Source organism: Corvus kubaryi, unplaced genomic scaffold (assembly GCF_017639235.1).
Source record: "Corvus kubaryi isolate FWS band 111438036 unplaced genomic scaffold, C.kubaryi_AGA036_p1.0 37300, whole genome shotgun sequence".
Lineage (NCBI taxonomy): Eukaryota > Metazoa > Chordata > Aves > Passeriformes > Corvidae > Corvus > Corvus kubaryi.
This window is the reverse complement of record NW_024581093.1, coordinates 9,341,867-9,365,041: the sequence shown is the minus strand read 5'-3', so window position 1 is coordinate 9,365,041 and position 23,175 is coordinate 9,341,867. Positions and strand designations below refer to the sequence as shown.

The following is a 23,175-nucleotide window of genomic DNA, read 5'->3' as shown; positions in this document are numbered from 1 at the left end:
CCTAATTAGACAGGAGGGCAAGAGGCTGGCACAAGCCTAGTGTTTAAGAGGCCCACTAACTGAAGGCACAGTGAGCCTGAGACCACTAATACAAACTTGGAATAGTATTAAAGGATTAGTGGCCAAGAAGGCAGTTTAGGTGAAGTGTCCACAAAGAAGCCTTCTCCAGTGCAACCTTCATAAGGAAAGTTTGGACATAAAACTCAGGCCAGGTCCTGCACCACTGAAAACAGTCTGCTGCTTCAACTGGTTATATAAATGGACTGTCCCTCAAATTTCCACTCTCATTCACTAATTTTACTTAAGAGCAGCAGGACAGATAGATAGAAACAGGAGGGAGGGATACACTATGGTGATGGAGGGGGGAACGTGTCAGTGGATATGCACATGAAAGAAGATGCCTGGGGAGTGGCAGGATTACTGGGTGAAGGAGAGAAAGTTGTAAGGAGATTAGAGTATAGAAGTGAGTAAAGGGAAGACTTGGAGTAGGCAGGTGGAAGTGCAAGGAGGGAAGGAAAATGAGGAAGGAGGGTTCCTAGTTTATCTCAGTGTCACAACTCAGCCCAAAAGTTATTTCACGCTAAATTTGAGAACTCCAGACTCTTTGAAAAAAACCCAAACACCACCACTTGTGTTTTAGAGATCTTTTAGCTAGCTAATGTATAGTAACATATTGGTGAGGCTTGGACCTGGAGAAACACAGCAAACCAAAGCTGTGATTCCTACTTGCAAAGCTATTTTACTGCAGCTGTTTTAAGTCTCATCAGAAAGTTATTTGTTTCTCTTAACGTCCTTTTAACATCACTCTTCATTAAAGTCCCAGATACAGAAGGGATTACATAGGTAAGCAGGTAGTCTTGAATGTGGAGCCATGTGTTAGGAGAGCAATATTGCTGCCTTATGAAAAATCTCTTGACAAGTCTTAGACTTGTCCTGAAGAGCTTGATGAGAAAATGATAGCTGACATGAGAAAAAGAAGGATTTAAAAGACCAGCACCATTCCAGTATTTTCTGCTGCACTGAGTCAGACCTTTAGGCAGAGGAAGCGAGAAACTGAAGGTGTGGGTTTTACATGTTGGCTAGAACGGGGTTTTGAGTTTAGCTGCTTGGTAGCAGAGATGTGCAAATGTTGCAATAGATCACACTGAAAGGTAGGTGGAAGGAAATGCTCCATTGATTAAGGTACATGGCACACAGAAGCAACAAAAAGCACATATCTACTGCTCCTCTGCCAGGCTCTGCCTTTCCAGATACCTCTCTTGCCCAACAAGCCTCAAGAATGCACACTCCCTTAATCCCCGGCTGGGAGGTTTGGGGCTTGGTGGAAGAAAGGACCTTCAGCAGCAGGGGGGAGGGTTGTTTGGAGAATGAAATTCAGTAAACTCCAACCTCCAAGTGAACCTGCTGGGACTGATTTGCTGCCAGCCCCTGGGAACAAAACTGCAGCACTCAGTTCCTGAATCCCATCAGCTCCCACAGCCTGGAGGGTTCACACTGCTCTATCTGGCACCTCTTCCCATGTCAGAACAAGGCATTGTGTGTGTGATTTCAACATGCTTCTGGTTTTGTTCTAACTGCCAAGAAACACTAGTTGTGTTATTATGAAATGATTGAGGAGTATTTGCTCATACAAATTATTTGTTTTAAGAGTTTAGTAATTAAATGTCAACACAGAGTGTTGGTGTCTGAAAAGCTCTTGTGTGAAAGCCCTGCTCTAACTTGAAACTACAATACACTGTTTCTCTTCTCAAAACAGATTTGTTTGAAACACCCTATTCAGTAGAATGCATCTCGCTGTAACATGCATGGTCTTTGGCCTTCAAAGACACCCTTGTGCAAAGGGTGTGTTGCATTAATTTGTTCAGCCAATTTAGGGTGTGTGGCATTAATTTGTTTGACCAATTTGTTTAGAATCTGGCAGGGCATAGGCACCCAGTGCAATGTCTGTGCCTGTGTCATCTCTACACCAGATCTCAAGAGCAAGAGATTTACTGCATGATGCCGGGCCACACCTTGAGCTGGTGCTCAGGGGAACAAAGGCAGGAACCCCAAAGCAACATGGTGCTTGCTGAGGGCGAGTATGAAAATGCATTTTATACTTTGAACAACTGGTTTCCACACACAGTGCCTGAGCTGCAGAAGTAAGTGCTGGTACGAATTCACTGCCAGCACTGACTCTGCTCACCTGGGACACAGTGGGTAATAATCACACCCACAGTAAGCCCCACTTCACCTCGGTGAAAAGCCACATGCGCAATTAAGTAAGAAATGACTATGTTTTGGTACAGTAGTGTGGAGCTCACAGCAGAATGTTAATGCTAAAGCCCATCGAGCTTCTGACTTGCATAGAAATAATGTATTTTAATCATACATAATTTTGTAAGATGCTTCTCTCTCATTCCTATTTCCTGTCATGCTCAAGATGAACCGTAATGGGCTTTCCAAGATATTTCTTTGTAAGGACCAGTTATTTATAATTAAAAATTGCAAAAGTGACCGAGGTCTAATTGAAAAGTAAACAGCTGTTGTTCAAAATGTGAACACCAATGGACTTCAACAGCACTAGGTTTTAATTGGTATTTTTGTTGTGGTTTTTACTTTTTTTTTTTTGGGTCCTAGCAGGCAACAAGGTCTGGGATTAGAGCTCATGGAAAAGACTGTAACACTTTCTGTTTTCCATTAAAATTTATTTTTCACAGAAGTCTATAACACCAGTTAGTTTTCTTCAGAATTTAGGCTAAATGTCCTGAGATTTGTGTTGTAGTTCTGGAAACACATCTGTATTCTGAGAAAGACAGGCAGTGAGGTTAGTGACATCATGGAAGAACTTCTGCTTGACTTAGTCAGATTTTTTCACCTTGGATGTCTACACTGCTGAATTTAACAGAGTAGATAAGTGCAAGAAGGGTATCAGGCCTAGATGTGTATACATCTAGACCTTCTTATACACATTTATATTGTGAGCTGCTGTCACATGATAGCGTAGGCTGAGAATTTTGTGACATTTATAAAGGTGTCCTTATACAGTGGTTTAAAAACACGTGTACAAAGTCACCGGGCTTATTCACTGGGCACCTGGGAGTGAGGTGTCACTGAGATGTTGGAGACTGGAATGTGTGCTTTCCGCATCACGTATGAAATGCCAAAAAAATCAGGTGTGCAGAACTGCTCCCATTTCCCAGAACAAGACTGTACATTTCAGAGTGTGCTAAGGATACTAATGGATGACCTACGGTGAGCTATACACTGTGCAATCTAAAGCCAAGGGCTTTATATCAGGCTTAGAGATTTTGAATGGTAACACACTTTTCAAAGAGCCTAAAAGTAATTAGCCTTTCACTCCAAGTTTGACATACTTATACTTTTAATATCAGGAATAAGGAAAAAGACTAAGGCTTCTAACCTCAAATCCATAGCAGCTTAGGCACTTTCACCTTGCTGGTTTTGTTATGACAGCCCTTTGTTTGGCTGATAGTGAGTGGTGTTTTGAATAGAAGTGCTTTTGCTGTTGCTTTGCCACTTTCCGGCAATAAGGGAGGACTTGGAGGTTATGCAGCAAGGTGCTAATTGACATTAACACTCAAGACAGGAAATGCTGACACAATTTAAAATTAACATCCTGTCAATATACTGCTGACCTGTGTTAAATGTGTACTTTGTCAAACTTTCAGAATTAGATTTTAATACAGAAACAGTGTAATGTTGGGAGTATTTCTGGTCTTGAGAAAAGGGAATTTAATACAGTGAGAAGTCACCCAATTGTTACCCATTTTAGCTTAACTTTTCTCAAATAAGGAAAGTTAAATTTTTCCCCAAAAGGTCATATATATGTTTAAAACCATCTAGGCCAGCTAAAAATTATACTGTATTTTGTTCACGTTCAATTACTAAAAGAATCTGTTCTTCAGTTCTTAGTTTATTTTAGATGTTCTATTATCAATGACAATGATTCCTGGATATGGATTTTACAAAATACTGTAGCAGATATATAGCCTAATGTGCCAAACCAAGTTAATTGAGTAACTTACCTATAGATTCAAATGAAATAAAATGCTGACAGAAAAAAAAAAATACAGTAACAGATCATAAAAGCAGCTTATTTGCTAGTGCATTACTAATTCCTTAACTAAAGAGCTATGAGGATATTTCCACTTATTAGTAACTCCTGGGGTAATTGGAGAACAAAAAATTATATCATACCACTAGTTCTCAAACAAATAGTTACCAGGTGATGTGGTAGCATTTATCAGTAGTTATTAAAAGGAGCACGAGAACTCTTGAAGCACAGTGCAGCTCTGGGTTGATGCAGTACTTTTCCATTTGTTTATAGATGACAGTATCTAATTTTGTGTATAAACTGTCCCATTGACTGCTCACATGCAAATCTCTGGTGGCACTTGCAGAGTGGCACACTCACAAACTGTTACGTAGCTTTGAAGAAACAAAGGTGCTGTTCACTGTCAAGCAAGTCAGAGCCTCCTCTTTGGAAAGGTGGAAGGCACGAGGCAGAATGATGCCCAGTAAGAGAAACAGAGCACTCTTGGGTGTGGTCCGATCTGTGGAGGAGGCTGTTTGCTGAACATTAATCAGAGGTTGTCGCAGGCGTTAGGAACAGCACGAAGAGAGGCACGGAGCCAGGAAAAGGTGATGAGGAAAAAGGAAGCAATTGGAGGAGAAGATTGGGCTGTGTGGAAGGAGGTGGAGCAGGGCAGTTTGAAATGGGAGGTGTTGGTAGGAGCAGACCTGCGCAAGCCCGGGGAGTGTGGAAACATTTCAGGAAGGTGGTGCAAGCTGCATATCACTCCTGGCAAACTTTCTCTAAGAAAACAGTAAGTGGGTGGCCTGTTGCTGTATGAGCTTCCCACTGACGGTTCCTGGGAGCAGGCCAATATTGTGTGTTGCAGTTAAGGTTACAGTGAGACTGGAAAAATATTGGCTGTAGCCCTGGTTCTGCGAATTATTTGCGCAGGACACCTATAGCCATTAATAACGAAGTGCTCTGAAAGGTGGCCGTCTCAGTTTGAGTGTGTGAAAAGTGGGGAAGGTGCTCCCACAGGGACACACTGCTCTAGTGGAAAGTGATTCTTTAGACCAGCCGCCACATTAGGTGGAAAACCTCTAAAGCAGCAGCTACTGGGTGATCTTATCCTGTGTTACAAGGTACTACTCAGGCTCATAGGAGAGCTGCTCTGATCTGGGAAGGAAGAAATGAAAATTGTAAATGGAACATACATTGAAGACTTGGACCTTTTCTCTGAAATTATTTGGCAAAGGACCCTCAGAGCAAAATAGTCACCATCAAATGGTCTGTTTTACTCTGTTTTAGTTCTTTTCCACCAAAAAAAATTTCTTATTTGCCATTTTTCTCCTTTTGTACAAAAACCAGAGCAATTTCTCAATAAGGAGCTCAACTATCATGGTCACACTGTGCTCTTGGGGCAAAAAAAATTGCCTTCCACTACAAAATGTTTACATTGGCTGCTGAGGTTTCTCCTGATTTCCTCTGTTGGGAATGAATAATTAGGAAGTGAACTGGGAGGTGAAAAAGGCCTCTATGTGTTTAAGTCTAATGTCACAGCTTTCCAAGGACAAAGCTTTTAGTAAGTAAAAGGGTTTGTCTGTCAAGCAGATGAATTCAATAGCTAAGCAAGACAGCAAGAAGAGGAGTCAAACAAAGCAGAGAATTCCCAGCAGGCAGCTTTTAGTATGCACTTATGACAGGTACTGCATGAAATGGATGCAGAGCACACGTATGTGGGACACACAGGCAACACACATAAGGTGTTAATAGTCTTAGCTGATGCCAAGGAAGAAAAAGAGCAGACAGGGTCAGCTACTGTTTCCTGAGCTAAATGTTCTTTTTCTTATGGTGGTCAGAGCCAGGGGTAGTTTTACAATGTGCAAAACATGCACTTGTAATTAAAGTGAAACTCACACTGACAGAGAAAGGGGATGGTGAATGTTGACCTCACATGCTGCATCTGTAGAGCATTTGGGGACACATTCTTTCTGCAGAAGTGATGTTGGCTTCTGATTTTTTTTAATAAAATGTGAGCAGGAATAAAGTTCTGTGTTAATTTGTATGCATGGCATGAAGCCATTTCTCAGGAGAAGGCAGTGATGATGGTACTTTAGAAGAGAGAACTACTCCTCTATATTTTTTAAATTCTTTTATTTAAAAACGGGGATTTTGCCATTGCTTGTAAGCAGTGGAAATTAAAATAGTAAATAGGAGAAAGGATAAGTAAAACCGATTTTTTCTTTCTGTTTGTTTTCTGCTGTTAACTGTTCAATACTCTGTTCACATAGCTGTTTGGGCAGGTAAGTCCCTAATGTACCTTACTGACACATCTACAGAAATCTGGCTTGTAAATTTCTTTGGAAATCTACCCTTTTAAAAGAAACTTGGAATAGGAGCCACTGAAAACTTCATCCATTTTCAGATGTTTGGCTGATATAGGTGGGCCTACACAGAGAAAAGTGTGGAATTTCTGTCAGAACCAGTGTGCTACTGACCCTGAGAACATGGATGGAAAGACAGTCCATATGAATAGAGAGGCTCAGACCCCCAGTCGTTGAGTCATGGCTTGAGCTGCTCTTTTCTGCTTGCCTGGGGGAAGATCTCTCCCCTGGTGTTTTGAATTGAAGATTGCTGGGGAAGACAAGAAAATCTGCCTCCTGCTCTAGCCCTCCTAGACTTTTTAATCTCCTGCACTAACCAAAGAATCAACAAGTATATCGTCTTCCTTGAAGAGAGATAAGAGCCTTTAAGAGGCAGAGCACTCTGCCTTCCAACAAACTCGTGCGTAGAAGGTTAATTTAGAGGGTGAGATATCTGTGTATGTTGGACAAATGGGGAGCTGAAGGGATTCTTTTTATTCCTCCCATTCTCTTAGCCTTGGCCAGTGAGTGCAGGTAGAACGTATGACTTTACATTATGGAGCACCTCTCCATCACCCAGGCCTTTGTCAATTCACCAAATGTGACAATTATAGCATTTCAGAGATGAGACTTTCTAATCCTATTACTCATTCATCAACCTGCGGATGATAGCAGAAGCCAGATCGAACAGTGCCAAAAGAGCAGTGAGGAGCCTTCTCCAGTGCTGTGAAACTAGGCTTAGCTCAGGCACAATAGGTGTGTAATTTAAGGTTTTGTTGAGCTGAAATCCAATCACATACTTGACTGGTAGATCACAGAAAGACACAGACAAAAAGAATGAGATAATTCTACCTCACACAAACACTTGAATCCGGCTTTGACTTAATAACAAGTGTGTGATCAACCTTACACTGTTTCTTTCTTTTTTATTTTTTTCAATTTTTATTTGAACCTAGAAATGGGATGGCACTGAAATACTTTGCCTACTTGGGTGTCAGCCAATAATATGAAGAAAAAAAATACCAGAAGGAAATGAAGGTACTTGTTTAGATAAATAAATCTAAAAAGTACAGATGCTCATTACATGAAAGATAATCAGAAAATTTAGCTTCCAGGCTTAGCTCAGTGCTATCTTGTCAGCATCTGGTACCTGTTGCTTTCCCAAAGATGGGGAAGATCTTGCAGAAATATGAGGAGAAGAAAGCTAAAAAAAAACCCCAAAACCCTTGGCTATAGGAAGAAAAACTATACTGTGAACATTATTTCCCTCTCTCTTTTGCTACTAAAATGCTCCTTTTACTTTGTCCTATTTCAGACATGGGAGCTCTTGTGTGTGGGTGGGTGCTGGGTGCTGCAGCCCTGTGTCACTGCCGGTCATGTACACACAGGGGACTGGGAGCGTGGAGGAGAGGAACCACTGTCTTTTCTGGAAATAGAAAAGTGAGTTCATTCTGTTCTGTGTTTAAAGGTGTAGCTTTTCATCAGATAGCATGTTATTTATATTGGGTTTTGCAAAGAATAGTCTTCAATACAGGCTGCTCTAGAAGTGGCCTTTAATATTAACAAAATTAAGTGTAGGGCATGTAAGTTAAAAGCTTTGGGAAGAAAGCTCCTTGAAATAGGAACTTTCACATTTACGTCTATCATCAGTACTTCCATATCGTGTAGCAGTCCAGCTTCTCTGGCCAAGTCTTCTGTCAAGACCAAACTTAAAAAACTGCATTTCCATAGTATTTTTGGGCATCTCAAGCTCTTTGAACTGACAAATTCAGTGGGATTAGCTGTATATGGAATTTGGTGCTCGCTTGTAGGTGTCATGACACTCAGAAATGTATAAACCCCAAACTAGAGGAGACATTAAAAACCTGAGAACAAGCCCACTGCTAGGAAAAAAGGCAAAAAGTTTTAACGACTCAGGCCTGGCAGAGGAACAAGTATTTTAGTGTAGTGGTGGAGAAAGTATGGGGTTTTAAAGTCTGCAAATCAAGAATTGCTTTCAAGCCACATTACTTGAGTGGATACGTAAGACTCCAAACGCCTTAGACCAAATTACGTGGCCAGTGGATCACTGAGGTGCAACCAGCACATGAACGTGGGCAGGGTGAAACTCGTGTGGAAGGCAGCTGACAGAGCTCCTCTGCAGCCACAGGTAACACCTGAACTGTGCCTGTGCCAAAGCAAAACAACCAATCCCTGGTGTCAGTAATGAAGTGAGTAGGGCAAAAACCCCAAGAAGCCCAGAGAGACGAAAGGGAAGGGGAAGCTTGGGTGTCAAGGAGTCAAGTTAAAGTTTGAAGCTTGGCATTAGTCATAAAACACCAAAATTCAAGCAATGTTTTGCTACTGAAAAAGAAAATAAATTACCAGTTTGCAGGATATCGGACTCAGACGCATACAGAAACAACATAAATTGAAAGATTTTTTTCTTTTTTAATAAGTGAATTAGTGGAGAAAAATCCTACGGCGATGAAGCTCATTTAAACATGACAGAGGGAGATATTTTCAATGGCTCACAGGAATAGGAGGAGATTGAGATATATTCCAAACACAGGGAAAAAAAGATATCCACAACACACTATAATCTGAGAAACTCAAACGGGGCTTAACGTGGTTCCCAAACTGCAGAGATCTCATAAACATAGTGATTTCCTTTAGCAGTATAAACTCTGACATTTGACCAGACAATTGCCTTGGGGACATTAGCTAAAATAGCCTCAGCTTTAAAATTGAAATATGAACTTCTAAAGGCTTTGGTAGTTGCTTTCCAGTGACACTGAGACAGCTAACATTACTAGTGGCTGCTGCTGGATATATCATCATCCCTAACTTAGAAAGAGGCTGGTGATTTTGGCTCTGTTGAACTGCAGACACCTTCTGATCTGGAAATGTCTTTTCCCTTTTGTTTGCACATGGGGGTAGCTCAGCTGCTTTTCACCAGCAAGAAGACAGGTATAGCTTTCACTGTCCTTTTTGCCTGTCGGGAAGCCAAACACAATTGTCAATGGTGTGTAGCAGAGTTGGTGTGCTGGGGTGGTGCTGCTGCTCCTCAGGTGTGTATTCACAACGGTCATCCCGCAGAAGATGGACCCTTACATGGCTTGGGGAGTGCCCATGCAGGTTAGCACAGAGGTGGCTGTTGCCTTCCATGTTTTGGGGAGGAGGCATCAAGCATTTATGCTCTCAGCTGGCAGGTTTATAATTCCTTTTCCTGGTAGAACACAGTTTGGGTTCCTTCGTGCTGCTGCCTTAGCTCGTGAGTGGCAGCCCACTGGGGAGCATACCCTGAGGGTGAACAACAGCTGCCAGGCCAAATGCAATTGTTGGTGGTCTTGGGGGTGGCTGCAAGTGCTCTCTGTGGGAGCTGTTTGATGTTGTTGACCCCACACTGAATCAGGAGGGGAAGGAAGAAACTGCTTCAGCACTCTCAGTATAAGTACATCTTACCTTTGCCTGGTAAAGTGTAGATGCATGCATACAGTCAGCACTTTGGCAAGTGCCCTCTCTTTATAAATACATTTGCATACTGTACTGTATTTTTATTCAGTATGCTCATTTATTGTGTTATATTCCTGTAAAGTGTAACCCAAATTAACAGTGAGAAAATAAATGCTTTTTGTTGCTGCTGGCTTCTCAATATCCTGGAGCAACTAGAATGTTTTAGACTCTGCAGGGGAGCATTTGCTCACCTGTGTAGGCCCCTGACCCATCTTTCCTTTAGCAAGCAAATCAGCTGTGGGAATAGCTATGTGATTTTCCTGCTTTTGTCCAATATAATAAAGACAATGAGGTAAATCAGCTTATGGGTCATGCTGTCCTCCCAGCCACAGAGTAATTTGTTTTGTGTGCTCTCAGTAGACAAAGGATGTAAGGACCTGTTCAGTGATATGGTCCCTTCAGCTCTGTGGGTTCATTCTCTGCACACCAGCTCTGAGTGCACATAAGTCTCTGTGGACTTCATCAGGACAGCACGTGGTGAGGAGAGTCGGGGACAAATTTGGTCTTTTCCTAACTTCTCAAATCAAAACGGCCAGGACAAACATCACTTCTTCCCCCTTGCCCTCTTCTACCTAGCCTTTGCCTTATCCTCTATGGCCCTTTGCAAACCTGTGTGAGCTGTGGGAGACCCAGCTGCCTCACTAAAGTCCTGCTCTCTGCAGTAGCCTTTAAAAGGTCAGCCTCCATGGGCCAGTGGTGGGTGTGTTTGCATCACTCTTTTCTTTTTGCCTTCATACTCTTTCCTTTGGTTCCATGTCAAACTCTAAGAAAAGCTATTGAGGGCCGCAGAACTGGAGCAGCTTTGGCCTCAAAGAAATTTAAGTAGCATATTTCTGTCTGTGCAGATCCCAGATTGTTTCTGTCTGCTGCTGTAAAGAGTCAGACTCCATCGGTTGGTGACTAACAGCAGCAACACTTAACGAAGTTGAGTGAGGATGATGTTTAAGCATTTCTCATCCTAAGGAGCTACTATGGCAGCTGCAGAAGGCTCCTACAGTCTGGCTGTGCTCTGAATAACCTCTCTCACTATGGTTCACATTAAAAATTTTGATTATCTGTCAGACTGCTGCTCCCCTTCTCTTCAGCTATCAGAGCTGCAACACTCTGTAGAAGTCATTTACTTGCCAGTGGTACCGGTAGCCCTTTGTGAACAATTAAGCTGAGGTCGGAGGTTGTAATATATCAAATTTGCGGACCATATTAAATTTTATTTTTACTGAAAGGAACTTTTTGTCTTTTTTATCAGGAGGAAAATTAAGCTGTGAAGTGGAATTCCATCAGACTGTCTACTGTGAAGCCCCGTGGCTTTAGAAATGGGGCAGCAGTGGCCAGAAATGACACTCAAAAGGTAAATTTATTTCTTTTTTATTAAAAAGGATAAGTTATGACCTGTACAGTATATCTTAAAGAGGGAGGGATGTTAACACGGTAAAGTGCATTTTTCCATTTCTTTTAAAAACCCCGATCTTGCCAGGTCAGAGAAGTTCTGGATGGGAGGGAAGGGGATGCTGAGCTACCACTGAAGTTGCAGAGTATAGTCTTACTCTGCCTCTATGCCTGCCCCACCACAGCAGCTTCTGGTTTTGGTTTTTGGATGAAATGTAGGAGGTTCTCTTCTGGTCTGAAAAAAGCATGGAAATGTGAGCTAAGTATTCTAACTATCCAATTATAAATGAACAAGCAGCTCAGGATAGGCTTTTGAAAAGAGTTTCTGTTTGACTCTGGAGCTGGAAGTTTCTTGAGGTAAAGTTTTTAAAACCTTTCAGTCTGGGCCTTTTCTCTCACCAAACACACCAAAAGTTTTGCCCCTTAGAGATTACTATCAAAAGTTCTGTTCAAATTTACTGTCTGTGAATTTTTGCCATTCTAAATAATTATTATTTAATAAATGGAAACAACATTATTATAAAATCAAACTACAGTGAAACCCTGTGTTGTTCACTTGCTTCCAGAGAACAGGCATTTTGGGATACCTGCTCAGCACCTAACCGGGCTGATGCTGCCTTTCACCTCTCTGGGGCTGTATTCTATAATTTAGATTGTTTAGATTGCCTTCTGGACCCATGCATGTGAGTATGTGCGTGTTCTCTTCATACAAGATAGCCCTTCCTGTCCTGCACATATATCAAAGTACATGTGTGAGGGTCAGGAACCTGCATGCTGCTCTTGGCACTCCTTACACAACCTGCTCAGTTTGCACAGATATGGCCACCTGTGGGTTACACACAGAAATGGTTGATTTTGTGCACAGTGGCTGATGATATCAAATTAGGCTGCAAAGATCCAAGAACCTTTTCATTTTTCTGTAGGATTAAAGGATTGCCCTGCTATATTTGGAGTGGGTTTCTCCTCCCCTCTTTGCTGCACAGTGTTATGTTCCACTCATCCATATCTCCTGTGTTTCCACCCTGAAGAAGGCGGAATTTCAACAGCAAGAAAATGGATTCTATTGTGCTCTGCATAATTTGAAAAACACCCTGTGGGATGAATTGTGCAATTTTAATATTCATTATCTCAAATGCAGACAATAGAATAGACCATAGTAGGAAAGACTGATTAGCAGATTACTGAAGATAGTTTTTTCAGCTTGGTGCATTATTTGACAATAAGTGAATAAAACAGTTTCTCAGGACCTGAATTTTTGGTATTAAAAAATGCAATGTAATGGCTGTGTGGGAATCATCCTTCAGTAAACACATACATGGGAGCTCACTGGCCATACACGGATAGAATTCACTTCCTTTGTAAGTCTTAGGCCTTACTGGTTTAGCAGCTGAGACCAAGGGATTTCTGTTGCTCCCTCCAACTCTAAATGAAAGACTGGAGAAGGGGAGCATGAAATCAGTCCATAAACTAAATGGTAATGTTTTAATTACAATCCTATTGTTATTCTTCCTATTTGTCTATTTGTAATTGTGTAGTTTGCATATTCATTCCTTTCTTTCTCAAAAAGATTAGTTGTTGTGGTTTGGTTGTTTTTGTTTTTGTTTTGTTTTTTTGTTTGGAAAAAGTTTGACTCCAAAAAGAGGGCAAAAGTCGGTAAGGGAAAGAAAGAAGGAAAGAAAGAAAAAGAAAAAAGGGCTGTTTTTCCTAAATTCAAAGATTTAGGGATGAAAATACAAGGTGGATATAGTTTTGTGGAAATGGAGACACTAAGATTTTTTTGTAGACAAGAGCAAATGAAATTATGTTTGGTAGCATGATTAGGGAGTGTAATAAAATTTAGGCAAGCAAAAAACTCTTGTAACCATCACCCAGATGCATTCAAAGTAACCTGATAATTTTTATAAAGGTTGTAGTACTTGACAGTTCCTTTCTTCAAGTGAAGCCTTCTGGGGTATTCATTTTGTTAAAAACTTCAGTGAAATGCAGCACTACATGTTGACTTAGTTCCTCTCCCATAGAAGACAATATTCAACCACATTTTTTTTGTTTCTTTCTTTTTAGCAAATAACATATAATTAATAGAATTCCAGTTCCTGTGAAAGAGAGAAGATGCTTTTACTTCACACAACCATCTAAGGAAGTAAGTTCATCTCTTTGTAGAAACACTATCACAGCTACAACCTTCTTGACTAGTTCTTTATGTCCTCCTGTCAAACATTATTCTCATTACATGGACTCTTCTCAAGGTTTTGTGTCAGTATGCCTTAGATTCATAAGGGCCTGCTGAGACAGTGCACACAGCTGCAACATCTTCCATTTCCATGGCTGCTTTGGTAGGAACTGGAACTCTGCCTCTTGTTCTGAGGTCAGGACGGATGGTGTCAGAGGGTTTCTTCAAGCCTGAGCCAACCTCAGGTGTGGGAGATGCACACGAACTGGAGCATGAACTGGGGTAGTGCCTGATCATGGACCAGGGCTTGGAAAAGGTTGGCTTGAGGAAGGTTTCCTTTCATCGCAAAGTTAAAGTAGCAGTCAATTCAAGCAGCAGCCTCTGATGCCTGCCTAGAATTATGCTGTTCTGTGCACCTACTACACAAGATCAGGGAGTGGGGGGAGTCCACTGCAGCCTCCACTTATGTAACCTGTCTGCAGCTGTCACCAGAGATGCTGGAAAGCAAGTCCCCATCGCAGGTATTTCCTGGTGCCGTCAGATGATGATGTGTAGTGACTAAAAGGGTTGCCGAGGCTGAGAAAAGAGCAGGCTACTACAGACAATAATAAGTGCATCCTGAGGTTTTTCAGTTGTTTCCATACTTACACATACTATATTTTAAAATATCTGTGATTGTCTATTTACTTTTTTTACTAGCTTATGCTTTCTCTGGGCCTGAGAACTTTGTCTTTTCATTGTGTGCTGTCTCACAGACATAGTATACTGACAAACCAATCCCCTTGCTTCTAGTTAATGAACAGTCACCAGGTTTTTTTTTCAGGCAAGAGTGTTAAAGAAAGCCTAGCTTTCAGCTATTAAAAATATTCAGTGATATTTATGACAGATTTTCCACTTCTTCTTTCCTGCTGCACATAATCTTCAAGATCATTAAAGGGAAATGCTGAGATTTTCCATGCTCAGTGCTAATGTAGCGCTTGTTTCATAATGAAGCTTGATACGGTGGGCTTTTTCTCTGCACATGATTAATGCTAAAGTCCACATCCTTATCTGATAGAAAACACCAAGAGCTCCACTGGAGTAAATGAAGTTAGGATAATTTGCATCGGTTGAGGATGTGGCCCTGTGTCTGGCTGACATTATCCTGCCTGCTACCATGTAGACACCAGCTGGGGTGCTGTTGTTTCATTCCCGTGTGGGTTAGGAAGGGTCTCAGTGGGGGAGAACGAAAGTAGAGAATGGTCATTGCTAGCACAAGTTAGGAATGAGCTGTCTGAAGCATAGGGTGATTGAAATTAAGAGGAAAACTCACCATAACACAGGGAGGTGCAACTGAAATGACCTGAACCTAGTGAGGTTGCTCTGCTTTGTGTCCCTCTAGAGGGATCTGTGCTCAGGAGAATTCCTCCAGCCCATGTCTGTGATCAGGGATGGGAAACTTCTCCCATGCCCTGGGGTTTTCAGGTCAAACTGATCTGCTTAGGGGCTGTACCTCAAAGCTATTTGGAGGCTCTAACTACTACTGTGCAAAATGTCCTGTTCCTCAGGTGGAGCTGGCAGGAACCAGTTCTTCAGCTACTGTTGGCCTTCTATTTGCATTTGGATGGAAACCAAGAGGTTGTTTTTTTCTCTCTGACTTTGAATAGAACTCTCTCTCCTCCTTTAAGCTGCCCTACTTCTTAAGCAGTGATGCTGTTTGCAGTGCTGTCCAGGTTTTGGGCTTTTGTTTCAGAACACTTGAGCCATAATATGCCTCTCCGGAGGTGTCTTGCTAGAGGGACTGTCTCCCCTCCAGTCCCAAGGAGAACACATCATGTCTCTGTGGCACAATGGAAACTTCTGGGGTTGTCATTCTGTCCAGCATGACTGAAATAGCTGTAAAATATGGTGTGCATCTTTAGTAGGTTACAACTCTGTTCCTTGAGCTGAAGGAAGAGAGCCTATACAGCAAAATAGATAAAGTTTTTACTTAATTTTTTTTCCCCAACTAAATTTTTGCAGCAGTTTTTCACAAGTAATCTTCAATAAAATAAAACTTTATCTATACTTGATCCAGCCACTGTTTAAATCAGAACAGAATTCCTGTTGATTTGAATGAGGTCAGACTGGGGCTCCAAGTGAAAGTCAATACAGTTTTTAGTTCCTTCTTTCTCCTTCTTGCCTGATCCAGCACTTACACATAAGAAGGTTGGCCAGCTGTGAGGTGGTGATTCAAGAAGGATGGGTATGCCTCAGAAAAGATTGCTCCAGCTGTCTCAGGCTGTTCTGGTGAGCCAGAGGTTTGTGCTCTTCAGCCCAGGGATGGAGAATTACAAATGTGTGCTGAAAGAGAAGCCAGAGTTCAGGGTGAGGACACAGTAGAACAAAGCCCATTGCTGTGGGAGAATTATAATAAATGGCATGAAACAAAGCATGATCATTTCAAATTCTTGCCAAATGTGACTTGTGATTGTCACTTTTCTTGGGAATATTGTCTGCTACAAAAAAAACCAAACCAAACTAAACAACAACAACAAAACCCACCCCAACAAACACCAAAAAAAACCCCAAAAACAAAGAGGAAAAAAAGAGAGAAGCTGGTGATTCTTTGGAATTAAAGGTTTAGGATATGACATGGGGAGTTAAACATGGGCCTCCTGTAAGCAAGAATGTTGACCTTCGTGCGTAGTTCTGAAAATAAACCCTATCTCCAGCTCAGCTGGTTTTTTTTCTTCCACTGAAGGACAGGCATGGATGTCACCAAGGACAAGAGTAGATCTCATGATTGGAAACTTTTGATGTCATTTTCAAACGCAGTTGTAAAACTGAGTGTTGACATGTAGGTGCCCACACCCATAATACTTACAAACCAAGATATGCGTGTGCCTAGTTTTTATGGTGGCAATAAAATATTGCTCAGCATTTTGTGGTAAATTTTTAGGTGTCATCGATTATTGTTACAAAGAGGGGTATAAAGACTGCTATAGCAGAATTGAGAGTATAAAGCACAAGCCCTGCTTTTTACCATGGATTTAGAGCCAAAAACCTATTCTGTAACATTCTGGACCCTTCAACAATCTTTATCATAAGTGTGTACTTTTGGCAGGTAGCTCCACTGAAGTCTGGGCAAGTGATGATGACACTCTGAAGTCATGAGGGTAAGGGAGCAGTAAAACATGGTGTGCAGAATACTAAACTGGGACTCACATCATCAAGTCCCGCTGCAGCACCGGGTGTGATTTGGATTCTATCAGCCTCAGTTTCCTCCTGTGTAAACAGCGATGATCTCTTTTGTGAAGTTCTTTGACGTCTGCAGAAGAGAAGTACTGTAAAAAGACTTGCTTGTTAATATGCATATCTTCAAAACAAAGCTTAATGCTTCAGCTCTTTGCTGGGTTGGGTGAGCGTGCTTAGCACTTTGTGTGATCAAGCTGTAGATTACATAGGCAGTGGTTTGTAATAAGAGCCTTATCAGTAACAAAAACCCTTCTGTCATTATCAGACAAGGAACAATCGTATTTTAAAATGGTTGCCAAATGTGTTTATTTGAAGATGGTTGTTTCTAGCATGGCTCAAACCATTGTGTGGCAAGTGTTCAATTGCTTCCCACTAAAGCCAACATTTATAGCTTGGAAAACTCTGTTAGATAAATGTCAGTTTCTGCCATAATTTGTGGAATCAATACAAACTGAGTCAAAGAATCACAAACAGTAATGTGAAAATAAAATGATCTGTGTTATGGTTTTTAAGTAAATGATGATAAACTAATAAATGCCATTAGCTGCTGCCATTACTTTGTTGAATTTAGCTGATGTTACTGTGTTGACTTTAAAAGCTATCAGCTTAACTATATAAATCCATTTGACATGTCTTTATTCAGATAAAACTTTAATACTGCAAGTGTAGCAAATTAGATGCAAATGCGCTTTTTATTTTAAGTATATTTAAAGCTGCCTTTTCAATGCAAATTTTACAGGAAATCTCAACAAGCTAGGACAGACAGCTGTCAGCATGCAGCACTTTCATTTCGATCTCAGGCATGGGAGCTGCGTTTTGTCCCTGCAGACTGAGATAATTAAAACTACAGAGAGATGGTTTTAAATATACATGATACACAGTTACTTAAATTGTGGGATAATGCATAAATGCAGCCCTTAACATTTTTTGATAGCACAACACTGACCAGATAACATAGCAGAGTGGATTGTAGAAAAAAAAATCTTTGTGTAAACAGTTTAATGTTTTGGGTTGTTTTTCTTTCTTTCTTTTTTTTTTTTTTTTTTGCTCTTCACTTTGATTATTGTGGAGGCACAGAAATACCAATTCAAAATCTGGTCCGTGAATGCCTTCATTAAAAAGATACTGATACTATTAACTTTTTTTTCTTTTTTTAATTATGCTTTAACTTCTTTGTTTTTGAGCAGTCCATAACCTCCTTGGAATACATATCTATTTCAGCTTTCATTTGCTGAACCCCCTGAATGAGTTTATCCAAACAATGTGAATTTACTCAGATCTATTTAAAATCCCACATCTCTTGTGGTTGATAAAGCTGACTTTAGCTAAGAAGAGTTGGATCAGGGTGATTTAAATTTCACAGTGAAAATGATAAGGGCTTTACTAGAAATAATAAGCACATTCAAATACTGTCATGGGCAAACAGTGGAATGTGCAGTGAGAAATTTGGCAAGGCTAGTCTTTTTCAGTGTTGATTTAATGAAGTAATGGATAGTAAAATAGAAAAAAAAAGATACTTGCATTCAGAGGTAAACTTATGTTAATTCCATATCAGTAGTTTTATAAAGCTTTATTCATTAAAAAGCAGCATTAATGCTCTAATAACTTTTAAAATGTCACGCTGTTTAAACACAACAAAAACCCCAAACCAACCCACCAGCTAGGGAAGAAGACTCGTCTCTTTTGGCAGCTCTCTACAAAGTGGCTGAGTGATACCCTATTATTGTCAGGAACCACATGTCAGTTTGTTGAGCCTGAGGATAACTTGTGTTTCAGGAAAAGAAAAAAAAAAAAAGGCAAAAAAAATTTAAAAGCCCACATCCATTTAAGCTCCAGGGCAAACCATAATTGGCCCCAGTTTAAAATCGTTTTGAACATTTGCTTGTCGATTTAAACAACACAGAGCCTCACCTTTCTCATTCAAATGGTGCAGGGATTCTGCACAGCCCCAATTGCAGAGGAAGGCTTGTCTGGAGCTCTTACATTTGCAGGACCCAAAGATCCAGATCTATGAATCCAGATGTGCTCTTGAGTGATGGCTGTTTTAGGAGCAGCCAGGAGAAGACAGAGTTATTTTTCGAGGCACTCTTTCAGATGCTTTATTCCCATCATTAACAAGGTTTGTGTATGGCAGGGAACTGGCCTCCAGAATTAGTGTGGTCTGATGAGTGAGGCATTTGGAAAGAAAGAAAAGAAAATCTACTGTGTATGGCACTTTCAAGAAGAGGCGAGGGAGAAGAAAAGGGAAGAAACATCACTGTGTTGCCAAAGGGCTGAGGTTAAGAATCCCTCTGTGCAATTTAACAGTTTTTAATTCCTACATTTTAATGCCTCGCAGGCCATTGTGTCAGTCTACTTTAGCTCCTTCAAGGAGCCATCTCACTGCTGCCAAGTGGATTAGCTCCCGGAGGGGCTGCCGGCTCCCCCCGCACGGGGATCGCATCCACATCCATCACCCCCCGGCGCTCGCTCGCCGCTGCCCCCGAGCCCTGCCCCGCGCTCCGCCCCTGGATTTGGGCTCCCGAACTGTCCGCGCCAAACGCTGCCTGACAGCCTCTAAGTGGGGTACGTTTTGTTTTTCACAGGTGCCCCTCTGATCTTTCTTTTCCTATAATTCTTCCCCTTCCTTTTTTTTTTTTTTTTTTCTCCTCAGGAAGGTGGCAAAAATCTAATGGAAGGCTTCCTTCCATCAGCGCAGTGGAGAAGTGGTCATTAGCAGACACGGAGAGATCAATATTCCTGCCCAACCTTTCTGGTTGCAGTTCCAGTCAGTAATTATAAAGCTGTTATAAATCCATGAATATCGTGTGTAAGGAAAAACTAATCTCTTCAAAACAGCTTATTTCCATAGTTAATGACCAGAGAACTACAACTGATTTTGTCACTGACAACTTCTTTGTGTTTGGTAAACAGATTTTACAGGAATAAAATTATTCTAAGGTTAAAAAAAAAAAAAAGATACTTATGAGGTAAAATTCCCCCATCCACCATCACACACATATTTCCTGCATTTGGCTCATTACTGGACAAGTGTGTCCTTTAAGACCCAGAGATTAATGAGCCATTTTACGAGACTAATACATTTTAAATTTTAACACTGGAGTTTGCATCTATAATTGCACAATTATACGTTCGTTTAGATTTTTTTAAAGATAACTAATCACAGGTGACTAGAACTGTGTGAAAAGGCAGAATTTATGTTTCTCCTGCTGTAGGAGTACTAAATCATGCAGGAATTGAAATTGTTTTCCATATGACAGATAGCTCAGGCAAGATTAGTCAGTCACTGTTTCAGATATAATGCTTTTTTTATTATGCATACTTTATGTGGGACTATTATATTTGTAACATATATTTCTGCATGCAGCAAATTAACTATTGTGTAATGCAAGGACCAAGAAAGAATATCATTAGTTCTTGCTATCCCGCAGTTTTGAGCAGCTGGTGAAATATATACCAATCATCCAACAGCTAGCTTCATGTTAACATGTATAACAAAGCCTGAACGATTACTGTTTGACAGAACTTTACCATGTAGTAATAAATAAGGCTGAATTATTGATGGTATATAACTGCTAATATTATTATGACCTCAATTAAGTGCTTTTTTTCAGACACATTAGCAACAAAAGGTCTTCTCTTTGCTCATTGCTGGTTTTTTCAAGTTCTACTTTACATTAAAATCGAATTGATCAAACCTATTTGCCATTTCGCTGTGAGTGGATAGCCATAATGGGTAATCTATCAGCATGGTGCTCCCCTTAAAGCTATTAACACCTTTTGTTGTTTTACTCAAGTTTCTAAACGTGCTGAGAGGTTCAAAAAGGCAAACCCTACAATCTGTTAGGATTGCACAGAGCTGTGACTTGTGGCACTCTTTTAATTACCATACTTTTTAAACTCTACGGTTAAATACTGATATTTCTGACACTAAGTAAGTCTTTATTTACTTATGAAGCTGTGAGACAGCTAAATTAAAGCTGATTAGCAAGATGGCAGCTCTGCTGCTTGCAGCTGAGGTGAGTTTAGCTGCAGCATGGCATCTCCCCACAGCTCGCTGCTTGACTCGTAGTCACTGGGGCTGAGATCACTCAGCAGCAAGACAAATAAAGGGAGCTTAGAGTTTTTTACCCTTTGGCAAATTGGCAAATTGTGTTAGTCACATGGATATGTGCATACAGTGTGGAGCAGTCTGTTAGTGAGGGAGCTTTATACAAGGCAGAGGGAGTTAATTTCTAGGGACAGGCTGTGTAGTGTGCATGCTTGGGGAGTTGTGGGATTACACTCATTAAAAAAGTGAAGAGCTAATGAAATAATCAGTGGAAGACTGAATAAACTGGAGAATACAAATATGGACCAGCTGTCTCAGCAAGGTTGTCTCTCCTTTCACTTGAGTCCGTTGAAGCCGCCTGCTCTTCTGTAACCATTCCTCAGGTTTGAGCATGTAGATTTTGGAGAGTTGACCTACTAATATTTGTATGGAACTGAATGGCAAAAGCTGGAGGAAATTCCTTGTTTACCTGCTCAAGTCAAGCCTAGGCTAAGAGCCCTGGTGGTATAAAGCTAATGCAATAGCCAAGTCAAAGTATGTAGTGCCTGTGTTCATCAGCACAAACCCTGATAATGTTCTTGGTGAAAATCTCAACAGAAAAGCCTGGACAGAAAAAGCAGGGGAATACTTCATTCCTGCACATGTTCCTCTTTTTATTTTTTAATTTTTTTAAAACCTTTTGTGTGTGTGTGTGTGTGTGTGTGTGTGAAGGTGGTGGTATCTTAGTTAGCTCGTGTTTTTGTTTTTAATCCTTTCTGTTCAGTTGCACCCCTAGTAGCTTTAATGAGTGTATCGTATGCATGGAGAAGCCCAGCTGGAGATGTGCTCCCTCCATGGATTGTGTTATGGGAAGGAGCTGCTGCCAGCCCAGAGCAGAGGCTCCTGTTCCACTATGGGTTCAAGAGAAGTGGGAGCACCTCGGTGGAAGCCTCTGTGCAGGGTTTGTACAGTGCATGTGTGTTTGTTAAGAGAGCACAGTTGATTTTCCATAAAGGGTAAGGGGGAATGTCTCTGCCTAGCAATCGAAATGCAGCCCTGGGACCATGCAAGCCTGTTGCCTGTGACACTTCATTAAAGGGTGAGAGTCTTGTGAGTTCATTCATAATTATTCTTACATCAAATTCTCTTAATTGCAGAGTGTCACAAGTGAAGGCAGAGATCCCAGTTCATTGCTGGCACAAGAAGAGTCAATGGCACTGATTTAAGCCAGGTTACACCTTTTATGACATTAATGTCAGCAGTGGTTTGGGCCCTTTTGCTTCTACTCATGTAGTGAGTCAAAAGCAGGGTGAAATGAAGAAATATTTGTGTTGGCTTCAAAACCTGATTGAAGATAAACTGCTGTTAAGCTCCATTTTTGTCTAGCTGTTGATACATGTAATATGGTAAATTAATTAAGAGCTTATACTCACAATAATATAGGGATTTCAATTGTTTTAAAGTGGTGGTTAGTCTTTCAGCAACTAGAGGATACACACGACTGAGTTATTCTAGTAGATCAGTGCTTCCAGAAGCAAATGTTTAGTTTAGCACGCTTGCAGTTTCTTCATGTCAATCATCTTTTGTGCATTTTTATCATATGTTGAACAAACCAGAACTGTCCTTTGCCCATTTTATGAGTGTCCTGCAAAGCAGGGAATGAAGTGGGTTGATGACAGTTCATCCATCTCATTGTTTTTGAAAGAGATTCTCCTACTGGACATCATGCAGAGCAGTGTTTTTTTGAAGCCCACCCACCTAGTTCTAGTCCCCCTTCAGAAGTGGTTGTATCTCCCTAAGGCACTTCTTGGAGTGGTAAATGTGCATCATCAAACAGCAGATTTCTTAATAGTATATAGTGATGTTGACTTTCCTGATGCTTTAGTTGCTGTTGTCTTAATGTAGGCTGTCGCTCGTATGTCAGCTGGAAACAAAAATCAATAAGCAATGAGAATGCGAGTGAAGGGAAAAGAAAGAAACAAAATGATGAACAAGAATTCAGTATCTTCCCTCATAAACTTTATTCAGCTGGTGTGTCTTTTACCATCTCAGAGGATCTGCAGATAATCCCCACAGCCTCCTGCTCAAGTGAATCAGAACTCTTCCCATTTCGTGAAGAAGCAAACTAAGGCACAGTGGCCATGGCAGAAGCTGCTCCAGCTCCTCAGATTTACCCCCAATAAGCTGAAACAACATGTTCGAGGGCACTCAGAATCTGAGTAATTATTCATGTCTACCAACTCCTTGTTCCCAAATCATCTGTACCCAGGCTTCCCAGGCCTATATGTTTGTGAGGAGGTGACACACACATTTAGTCAGCTGGCAATTTTAAAGAAAGAAACGTTATTATTTCAGAAAAATGTTAGAGGTGTCTGGCATGCTCTTGATGCCATCTGCTCAAGTTGTTTGCCCATCTCGAGGTGTGTGAGGTGGGCGGTGGGCAGTGTTTCGTTCCCCCAGCAGTGGTCGAGCGGCAGAGGCTCGGGGCAGCCCGCAC

At 41.1% G+C, this 23,175-nt stretch overlaps 1 long non-coding RNA gene across 1 annotated transcript in view; it reads left to right on the top strand.

Moving 5' to 3' along the window:
* Positions 1–21,004, top strand: part of LOC121664285 — a 57,464-nt gene extending 36,460 nt beyond the window's left edge. The window contains exons 2-4 of the long non-coding RNA XR_006015918.1: positions 11,123–11,224; positions 13,324–13,402; positions 19,302–21,004. This is a non-coding gene — a long non-coding RNA (uncharacterized LOC121664285). The remainder of the gene's footprint in view (positions 1–11,122; positions 11,225–13,323; positions 13,403–19,301) is intronic.
* Positions 21,005–23,175: the final 2,171 nt, after the last annotated feature.